The 8,292-nt window shown below is 42.5% G+C and overlaps 1 pseudogene; it reads right to left on the bottom strand.

The window, feature by feature from the left end:
* Positions 1-2,687: 2,687 nt before the first annotated feature.
* On the bottom strand, positions 2,688-5,985 carry LOC138364005 (etoposide-induced protein 2.4 pseudogene; annotated as a pseudogene).
* Positions 5,986-8,292: the final 2,307 nt, after the last annotated feature.

Here is an 8,292-nt window from a genome sequence, read left to right on the forward strand (position 1 = left end):
TCGAGTCAGTCTACACACTTATATATATATATATGTATGTATCTACAGTGTGGTATCGTGTATAACATCTATCTCCATGTACCGCCCTACCAGTCACCTGGACGTGCTACAGACAGCTGTCTGTAGCACGTCAGCTGCGTCTGTCTGTAGCTGTCAGCTGCTTCCCTAGCCTGGTGGGGCTATGAGACAACTCTTACCGGGAATTTCCACCGGTACACATCACACTGTACACAATGATAATTGTACTCACGTCTACACCTCCTCATTTCACTCATTTCCCAGGTCACTACCTCTCTGGCTGTCAACACTTAGCTTGCTCCTCGTGCGTCGAGAAGATGTGGCCCTAGGCTGTCCTGGGAAAGTGGCCAAGGCATGTGGCCACCGCGTGGCCCACAGCGCCCCTCCCGAGCTGAGAGGGGGGGGAGGGTAGCCGGCTCTCGGGTGGCCTGGGGTAGCCGGCGGCGCGCAGCCAGGCGGGGTGGCCGGGGTGGCCTGGGGGTGGCCCCCGGGCATACACACGTGGATGGGGAATCACCAACAACCCCATCAAAACAGAGCCTGCCTTGCTCTACACTGGGGTGACTGGCCGGCGGCGTCCCCACACTGACGCCGCTGCCTGGCGGAATTCAAAGTCCAACCGGGGCCTGTAATCTCACCACAATTACACTAGGAGGCCCTGCCCGTATTCCGCCAATTGTTCATCAACACTAGACAGGTTATTTGAACCACCTGCTACACCATGAGGCTCTGCCAGCTGCTTCATGGGTGCCCACTGTCTCTGAGGCTATTTTACTGGTCCTTCCGTACCTCATCGGCCCCAAATTTCATGAAAATTGGGCCTAGACACAACCCGGGATGGCAGGAGTGCCATCCCTGCTGGACAACATGGTAACGTCCGCCATTAACGGGGGTGGAGGGGGAAAATTCCCCCCCTCCAACCCAGCTACGTCCTCGTCCACCTGCTACCCTGCTCGAACTGACGATTTCGCGGGCTAAGGAAACTCAAAATGCCCATACCTCCCCCCTACTTTGTCTTGATCAATCAGCACGAAGCCGGCACTGTTCCCTCGTGCCGCTTCCAATCACAGCTGTTCGCGCCAAAACACAGCTCGGAGCAGATATGCCTACCCCAATCACATAGTATGACTGCCGAGTTCCTTGTCCGAAACTCTGAAGAAATATCTCACCCTCAGGCATCCCGTGACGTCACAAGGAGGGAGAGGCCTAAAGACAAGGGGCGCACTGTCTCACATGGTGGGGGGGGGGGCAATGGTCACCCCACTTTCCCCCCCACCTCTGTAAAACCGTTGGGAGAGTCAAGTATCTCCCTACACCACTTCACACTCAACTCCCATCCTATTTCACAGAACAGGAAAATTTCTGTAATTCTCTCTACAGAGCAATCACAGTCCTCTAACCCGTCCCAAACGACAGTCCTTAACATAAGCTTTCATTCAACACACCACAAGTATATGTTAGTTTGAAAGCTTCAGATTCTAGAGTCCCTAGAGCGACTAGCCTAATCTAGAAACTAGGAAAACTAGCTGAGGGAATCTAGATTCCCTCACAAAGGCACGCCAACGTTTCGGTCTGTCCTGGACCATTCTCAAGTAGATGGTGTTGAGGAAGTCGACTGACTTCCTCGCTAAGTAGGTAGTTACTCGCTAAGTAGATAGTTATAATTTGTAACTACAATATATAAATATAGGTCTAGTTTGTACAGGTCAATGCTAAAATTAAAAATATTAGGACATTGGTTAATTTGGGCTGACTTAATTAAATTGCGTTCATCAAAACCCCTGCACTTAGCAATATGTTTTGGCTCTCTCTAATTAATATTAGGACTATATAAACTGGCATGTATCTTATCTTGAGATAATTTGGGGGCTTAGCATCCTTGGGACTGGTCCTCGACCAGGCCTCATTGTTTTATACACCCCACCAGGAAGCAGCCCGTAGCAGCTGTCTAACTCCCAGGTACCTATTTACTGCTAGGTGAACAGATACATCAGGGCGAAAGAAACTCTGCCCATTTGTTTCCGCCTCCACCGGGGATCAAACCCGGAACCTCGGGACTACGAATCCGAAGCGTTGTCCATTCAGCTGTCTGGCGTCCTTACATCCACTTATTCACGAGCCATTTATCAGCTTACAAATTCTTCACATACTGTCAATGTCTCACTCCATTTCACTATTTTAAGTACATTCACATTTCTTGACCTATATTTTTCATAGATTTCACAAGCTAATCATAAAACCTTAAAATTACTATATATTCGCGTATTTTTCTCATAGATACTATTGCTAACTATAGTCCCTTGCACAAGATGGCAAGAGAGGCAGCCAAATAACAAACTCTCATAGCTGATGGAACAAGTTCCAGTTAAGTGAGTAAGGGGGCATAAGAAACCACCCCCGTCGATGACCTATTTGACCAAGTTATGTGGATATAAAAAAATCCATGGATTAATACATGTAGCTTCTCTTCTGGGGAAGAGAGATGGTATCTCTAAATCATTATCAATTAACATGGGGTCAAAATAATTCTTAGCATACAACAGAACAACTGCCTGTCAAGCAATATTAATATGAAATATTGTTGCATCTTTAGTGAAGCAACTTTTGCTTTTGTCACACATAACAGCTTCAAATATCTGAAACAATTTCCATTGAGTAAAACAATCTTCCTAACGTCTACTGGGAAGAAAGGAAGTAGAGCGATAAGGAGATGGCTGAGGAGTCTTGCTGGGAGTCGGTGGAGGATATCTTGTGACTAGAATCTTGATGATGCGGTTGGACACACCAACCACCAAAGAAAACAATTGCATTTGGCAACCATTGGAGTTGAGCACTGGATCAGCCTCGTTGGCACTGATGATGAAAACAAAGTGACACAGCAAAGAGACATCCACTAATGTACATTGAAGATTGATGCATTGTGATTCGTGCAAGAGGAAGGCCAAACCCCATGAAGTACAGCCAGTTCTCTTCAATGAAACTTAATCTCTTGATTAGTTCCCAACCCATGTTGAACCATCTGTACTCAAAGGCATAGTGCATTAACCATACACAGGTGAATACCGTTCAGGATCAAATCTACACCCACCAGAGGCACCAGCTTCATCAAGCTAGCCTGAATGAGAAAAAGAAACTGAACAAAGATGGAGATGAGAATATTGGCTACAAGTTTACTGATGCTGCTGATCAGGTGGGGACGTCCTTGGCGCTGGCGATATGCATTATCAGCTGTGCCTTGAAACCATATGGTGTTAATGATCCTGGAGAGCATGAAGAGTGGCAAGACCCACAATGTGTTGAAGATGGCCCAACCTGTCCTCTTACAAATTACCGCTGACTTGGCCGTTTGCCCGTATGGACAAATATGGACCTAACTTGAAAATGAAAAAAAAAAATGAAAATATATTTTGGATTTTTTTTTTCCAAAACAGTAAGTTAAGGGTCCGCTGGTAGGTTAGGTGGACAGGAAATTCTCCTTTTAGTTTCAAAACGTCATAAAGAATGTTAATTGAAAGTTTCCTCTCCTAACTTTTCTGAGTAAGCCAGAGGACTCAAATAGAAAATGGGACAGTACATCACTTTTGTGAGCAGATCATTGAAAATTACGTCCATTTTTGGCCGTAGCGCGCATACGAGCGAAAAGCGATGTTATTTTTAAGAGGACGGGTTGGTGAGGATGGGCAGCACCAACGATGACACTGGCCCCTGTTCCTCATCCAGGAAAAGCCCCAGCACCTGCTTCAGTCCCGGCACGAACATTTAATGGAAGAATGCTACACTGAGGCCGATAACAGCACCGTTGAGGATGCAACACTGCAATGTAAATGCTATGCATTGTAAGCATGTAAATGTAATGTATTGGATTGTTGGGCCCATTATAATGACACAATGTATATAAGTGTGAACTCAAAGATTTACTAGTTTGTTAAAGTTTCACACCCAATTGGTACAAGGGATCGAAAACAAACCTCACTCACTCTGCTGAAGACGGGGGTGAGTTCCTGATTAAAATGGGCTTAATCATATTATTTTTTAACCACTAGATTCATATTCAAGTGCTCAAGAACTGGGAAAAGTTTAGCGCACTGTTTAGAGTAACACAATTGAATTTCTAATTTCCGATTTAGCTTTAGGGAGTATGATAGTAGTGTTGGAAATATTCAACACTTTATTACTAATATTCAGTACCTTCAGAAACTATTCTTGTAATGTGTAATATAATTTTACTAACACTACTAACCAGTAGAGTAGTGAAAATAACATGATTTAACTAACTCATAATAACGCCTCATTTCCCCAGAAATTCTAGTAAAGTGTTGCATCAGATCACATGACGAAAGGGAAAATATTTACATTAATAAGAATTATATTAAATTCTCCTAATTTCACATTCTTTAATGAGTATTATTTAATAACACTTTTGCAAGAATATACTTCGTGAACTAAAGCAGATAATACATTTATTTTCGTTTATATAGTATTGTTTATTAGCTGGTAATAATTCTTGCAAATACCAATTGCTATTCCAGCGCATTCACATACTACTGAATTTATATCCAGCACTCTCTCATATTGAACAACGTTCATTTAATTATTATGAAATGAGAATTTTAATATTGTCAAATAAGACAAATTAATTCTCTAATTCCTGATAATCTTTAGTTCCTATAAACCGGGATATTAATTAAATCATAGATAATATTAAGCGCGCCATAGCAAAACTGCGCATGATGAGCTACCCGGGAAGGAGGAAGGTCTGGCAAGCGACGCCATTAAGCTTGATGGGGGGTAGAAATAGCCTAAGCTACTCTATCCCTTTGAGATGTATTTATTGCTTATCTCAATAAACATACTTGAACCTTGAATTAAGCTTGAGAGATTGTCTGGAAGCTGGTCAAATTACCGCCTCATCAATCCGCCATCCCTTCCACTATGGACGCTAGGAGGACGAGACTGCTTCATTATATCACAGACATCAGTATCGGCATATCTATAAGTTCATTTCCCTTGTTTTTTGTGATCACATTCAACATAATAAGTAGGAAAATTTGTCGTTATGCTGCACATCCATTAAAAATAACCAGTAAGTGTATATACAAGGCTTTATCACATCTATTTAAAAAATGTGGTATTATAACTCTCTAGATGATTTCTACATACTACTCGCCTTTCAGCTTGGAATTGCTAATAATAAGGAAGATATGATGCTGCCTCGATCAAGTGTTCCCAGGATAGCCTGATGAAACAAGTTTCTCGTGACGAATATATCCCGATGCATGGTAGCTTTCCTTCATACAGCTAAGCTGTTATTTCGTTCTTGTAGTTTGTAGAATATTATATTTTATTAATCCAAAGATTATTTAAAATCTCCAATATTTCATATTTTCTTCAATATTTCATGTGTATTAATCTTCATTTATTTGTACTTGAAATGCATTAATTTATCTGTACTAATCAAACCCCCAAGTGTGTGGAGGGATTAGGCTTCGTAATTTATTATAACTACAGTTCATTCATTAAACAGTAATAGATTTCCATCATACTTATATAAGAGATCCATAGGCACTGGTTCTCCAATTATTAGTTCCTTATCTTAAGGATGGTCCTTCAAATGATTTATGAGATTTATTATCTTGGAGCCAGATTCCCCCAGAAGCAGAACGTATAAACATAGTTGCCTCTAAAAAGAGAGAAGAAACATGTTCAGGGGTATTGTAACCACATCCCGAATTCTAAATATATTTTTACTATTTTTTCATAAAAAAATTGAATGATGCAGGAAACGCTCGAAAGTATTGCTCACTTAACTTTATGATTATTAAAATAAAAATTAACACACAGTTTCATATAAACATTATATTTGAAATACCTGCAATCTCTGACTGTCCCCTGGGGACATCCTGTCTGCCTTAATGTCAGGTGACCTTGTGGCTGTGGCAGCTTACCACCACTTCCTGTGATCGCCATTGCGTCCTTTTATATTTGTTTGTTTATTTAATAATTTCCTCTCTGGTAACCACTAGACTAGTCAGGACGTCATCTGCACATTCTACGTAGATTTGTTTTGCTGTATTCATTAAGTTATTTGGTATTTTCTTATAATTTCGAAATTTAAACCATTTTCATTACCAGTTATTTGACTTATATTTTAAGCCAGGTATTATCTGTAATCTTTGTTTCATCTGGTGAAACACTGAAGGCTTTCTTTGCTTGCCCTGCAATACGTACTTTTTTCTTAAATATTCGTGTCATAATTCGTTTGTATTGAGCCTTCTGTTTTCTGATTAGGTTCTTTAGTGCCATGGTTATTCATTTTGGGTCACTACTATTTTAATCAGCAATCTATAGCGTACAACGTTTCCGGGCTTTTTTGTAATTTTTTAAAATAAAAACATTACATCATAATCCAGTAACCACCTCGGTAAACAAGACAAGGCTCAAGAACTGCCCAACTCCCATGTTCAGGTCTGCCAAATTTAAAATTCCCAAAGAACACTTAAATATATGAATCAGAAGAGAGAAAAATCTGGCGCCTTAAGTTTCTCTCAAATAACTTTTTCGTGTCTCGTTTAAGGTAATTTCCTCATGATCTCTGTTGCCTAACTCACTCCCTTTTAAGATGTTACTTATCAATGTCTCCCTGTTACACAAGTCTATATTATCTTATTGTGTTGGCACAATATTATTTTGTTTAATGAAGCGGGTATAAATTTAAAACTAATTTCCTGTATAGCAAATAAAGTTTATTGTACTCAAATTAGTCGGTGTTTGTTAGACACCGATTTTGGTGTTTACTGATGTTTATTGTTAGTTTGTTTGGGGAGCCGGTGGCTGAGCGAAAAGAACACTGGGCGCGTGATCCTGTGGTCCCGGGTTCGATCCCGGGTGCCGGAGAGAAACAATGGGCAGAGTTTCTTTCACCCTGATGCACCTGTTACCTAGCAGTAAATAGGTACCTCGGTGTTAGTCAGCTGTCACGGACTGCTTCCTGGGGGTGGAGGCCTGGTCGAGGACCGGGCCGCGGGGACACTAAGCCCCCAAATTATCTCAAGATAGGAGACCTAGATGCTCTAGATATTAGTTACCATCAAATCTATTCTTTCCTCTTAAAGTTTGATGGATTGTGTGTAACTTCTATTATTAGGTAGATCATTTTCCATTAAATTCTCTCAACAGTTTGCTGAGCAAAATTTTCAGTCCCACTCTCACACTGCATTTAATACTTAGACGTATTGCCACGGCCCATCCTCGACCGAAATAGATCAGTGTAAAATAGTTGATATCCTCTATATTGTTAAATTGTTCCGTGTTTTCCTCATACATTGAGGTTTGTTAGTGGTTTCATTTATTTTTGTCTGTCGTAAACTCAAACCCAGATTCGTTTTGAATACAATATTTACCCTACTGTATAACATTAGCCTATCTGTATATCATTTACAATCTATTTCCCCCTCTCCTTCCGGCCCGTTGGCGTCGTGAGGGGGCTTGGTGGACGGCTGCCGGAGTGTGATGCTCCGTTGGGCAGTCCTCTGTCCTTTTCTGGCCTTGCACTCCTGCTGCTGTCTTCTCCAATTGTGCCGGATCGCTTTTCCTTTTCTTTATGTTTCGTTTTTCTCCCCCCTCTTCTCCTATCTGCTTGTCGTTTCCTGCCGACCTTTTGCTTGTTTTGGATTATTTCTTTGGACTTCTTCTATTTTGACGCCCGTGTGCTTGGGGAGGCATACTCTTGCACCCGTAGAACTGTAGTACCCAACGTCTCGAGGGGAACCTTTTATTGTCAATCCCCCTTTCGTCGCTGAACCCGATCTCGACGGACTGACGGTTCTTAAGGTGGCGTTTGTGGGGCGTATACTCACGATGCACCCCTAGGGGGCCCCGGCATGATCGGCGATAGCTTCCTGTTGGGTGTCCTGCCTCTAATTGTGGCTCCATGGTGGGTATGGGGGCACATTCGTGGATGAATGTCACTTTTCGTCTCTGTCGTTGAATGTTTCCGTTGTACCCTCTCAGGCTCGTGGGGTGGGCGACCAAGCCCCTGAGTCGGCCTGTATTGGAAGACCAGGCTCTGTAGCTCCCGCTGCGTTGGGCCCCGACCTTGCTCCTCCTTTGACCGTCCTGACTTCTTCCCCCAGCTCCCCTCCCTCCTCTGTGGTTGGGTCGAGCCTCCAGCCCCCGGTGGTGACCACTTCGTCCCCTGGTGTGGCTAAGTCTTTCGTTGTGACTACTGCGCCTTTTGACCCCTCTCTCTCTAGGGGTTCTCAACGCCGTTCGCGC

Source organism: Procambarus clarkii, chromosome 12, assembly GCF_040958095.1.
Source record: "Procambarus clarkii isolate CNS0578487 chromosome 12, FALCON_Pclarkii_2.0, whole genome shotgun sequence".
NCBI classification, from domain to species: domain Eukaryota; kingdom Metazoa; phylum Arthropoda; class Malacostraca; order Decapoda; family Cambaridae; genus Procambarus; species Procambarus clarkii.